A 3,339-nucleotide genomic window follows, 5' to 3' on the forward strand; every position below is an offset into this window, starting at 1 on the left:
TTGAATCTGAGAGAAAAAGGGGGAGAAAAGGTGTATAAAAATCTTAAAATTAGATATGTCTTGCAATTAGTTTACTGTTTATTTTTAGATCTTTTTGAAAATATATGTTAATAATTGTGTACAAAAATCCATATAAACATTAAGTATATGTATTTTATCTCTTGTTGCAATAAGTTGACTTAACTTCATTGAGTGTGCACATCATTTTTAACCCACTTGTAAGAATTAATAGAAATATGCAACGTAGAAAATCTCTAACGTGAGAAGAAAACTTTGCTGGCGGAAACAGCTCAGTAAAGTGGAGAAGAGATTATCGGAAGTAAACCGGGGATAAGATTTCGGGAAAGCAATCAAAGGAAGATGGTTTGAAGAAATTGATAGGGGGAATAAAAAGAGGAATTGGGAGGGAGAGGAAGGAGGAGGTCGTGCGTGCCTTGAACGACGTTACGGTAAAGGAAGAACGTGCAATTTTCTTGCAAGCTTGAAAAATAATCACGCCAGAATTGATACTGACACTTTGTGATACATGAAGGACATAAATCAAGTCGCGAAGTGTGTTGCGAGTGAAGGGTGAGAAATTTCGTGTGCTGAAAATTGAGTAACTTAATTTCACTGGCGCCATTATAAAAATTGCTAACTTCATATATCGTTGCAAAATTTCTTAATCCAATACTCCTTGTTAAGCAAATTTGATTTATTAAATAATTGGACTCTGAATGAGNCAATCGTAATTAATTTTATAAAAATAGAAAACACGTTATGTCCCACTTTTGGAATTCGTTACACGACTACAATCATAGGTATTGCATATAAATTCATAATAAACAGATAAACAATTCTAAAAACGCCTACGCTGTGCGCAGAAGAAATTTCTCACTCGTATTAAACGAATTCTGCGAAATCGAGTGTCATTCCTTCGCACGTTGTCAGCGGTTGCTCGGTGCAATTCCGCCTTCCATCGCAGCGATTTACGTTTCCTGCGTGCAGCACGCGTACCTGCATATATGTATAGGTGCGGGTAATACGAAATTACGAAGCCTGGGGAACCTACCGGATTGACCATCGACGTTTACGACAGTGGCCACGGGGGAGGAGGAACGAGAAAAAGTAGCCGTATGCGGTTTCGCGCCTCTTCTCTCTCGCCTCTCCCATTTGGGTCGGCGTAAATTTACGTCCGTGTGAACTTACGAGTCCCGCAGATCGCACCGACTTCCTCATTGCCGTTTTGCGGTGTCACGCAACGGAGATTCGTTATTGACAGGCCGACGCGCACTTCAAACCACGCGTTATCCACAGTGGCCATCATTTACGCGTTGACGGCTGAACGTCGAATAAATTTTGCATAGAGTTTACGTACAACCGGTGACGCTTGCGACGAACCATTAGATCACTCGGAACAGGAGGCTGAAGAAATATTTGAAGAAGGCTGGCTCAATTGTTCATGATGTACGGTCACAAGGTTCACAGTCCGTTTGTTGAAAATCGTTCGGGAATATCATTTTGAAATGATACGTTTCTAAGTAAGCCCCATGCCAAGCCCCGAAATTATGATCTCCGTGTCTTTGATCCTTCAACAAATTTAACGGATCCTCCTCCTAAACGAGGCCATAGTGGTTATTTATGAAATCGTTGAATGGGTCGACCGGTGTGCCCGCTGTAGAACGTTGTTCAATATAGCGTGAAGGAAACGCAGTGGACAGTGATCTCGAAAGAAAACTCAGGACGACGGCGATCATCCTAGTGAAATGACAAGGAATCGGAAATGAAAATCGCAAACTTACGACCCGCGTACCTACAGCAGGCGTACCTTTTGATCTGTCGAGTAATACATTTTTACCTGACGCGACATTGAAGTCCTCGGCAGCTGTTTCACGGTGAGTTCGTTCGTTGGTCCGTTCGATAGGAATACCGCGTCTGAGGGAAGATAAAAGTGGAACAGAGCAGCCAGGGAATTCCATTGAAAAAAGTCGGACGTGCAACGACGACGCGACGTGCTACTTCGTCGGGTGGCCGAGAGATGAAACAGGGTTGGAGGCTCGAAAATTATTCACCGGCACTGACTGCCAGACAATGAATTACAAAGGTGCGGCCTTTGTACCGTGGGATCGACCTCGCGCCCCTTTTTTTCCTTCCGCTGAAACCGATCGTTATATCGATCGAACTGGAACACCGTGATCAACTTTCGCAAATTGGGAACGATACAGCCCGTTAAGTGATCAAAGCTGTTCTTTACCGTTTTCTTGTTGTTCAAAGTTGTAAAATAAATAAGATAACAAGAATGTCCTTCATTATTGAAATCTTGATTAAAAATACTTTATTTCCATTCTCCTTAACCCCTTCCGGTACGATTTAATAATAAAATCAATGGCGAGCTATATAGACTCGTCATTTTACCGGAAGGGTTAATTATCAGTATACTATACATACGTTTAGTATGCGTACTGACATGAATTCTTCTTTCAAATTGAAAGCCCTTCTAGATAAATGGACACACAATAATTAACTACATCATTACTCCTGAATTATACGCCTTCAAACATTGCTAACCTTGCTTAAATTGAATTACTACGTTTTTAACCATAACTTGAAATATTGTATGATGAATTGAATCTCGTTTTGAAATTGAATTACTGACGATACTTTGCAATTGAACAGTAATAATTTCTTGTACGAACGTATGATTCCCATCTCGTAGCCGATTGATTTATTCAGTTTAATAGGTATGAACGTCGTTCGGTGGCTTGCTTATCGATACGGGATCGCGCACAATTTGCCGGCGAAATTATCGTCGAAATTATAGTCAACGGTTAATTTATTAAACGCACAAGTACACACGAAAGTATTTCAATTACACGGGGCATTATTTTACGAATTATTCGGGAAATTATAGCCCGGTCGCGGCTTTTAAATGCAACCCTCGCGAAGGAGTAGACACGCCGCGCCACGATAATGATGATGATGATGATGATGCCGCCGCTGCTCCTGATGATGGTGATCATGATTACATCGATGAGTATGCTTAATTGTACGTAGCGTGTAATTATGGTAATAACTGAGGTCACCCCGTCGACGTCATGTGCATCGTTGCGAATTTTCATCGAACAATAGACATCGAACGTTCAATCAGTGAGGGACGAATCGACCATAACATTCAAATAGGAAGTTTTAATGATTTCATTGTGGGTATAAAAGTTTTACTTAATACAGAAACAATAATGAATGCAATGTATGGTTTTTAAAAGAATCTTCATTTCAATTGCTAATCATGCATTGAAAATAGCACTCATAAATATAAATTTAAACGTTTTTACTTTCCTATACCAAATCAGAAAATGCAGG

This window comes from Ceratina calcarata, unplaced genomic scaffold (assembly GCF_001652005.2).
Source record: "Ceratina calcarata isolate Rehan_Ccalc_2016 unplaced genomic scaffold, ASM165200v1 scaffold495, whole genome shotgun sequence".
Lineage (NCBI taxonomy): Eukaryota > Metazoa > Arthropoda > Insecta > Hymenoptera > Apidae > Ceratina > Ceratina calcarata.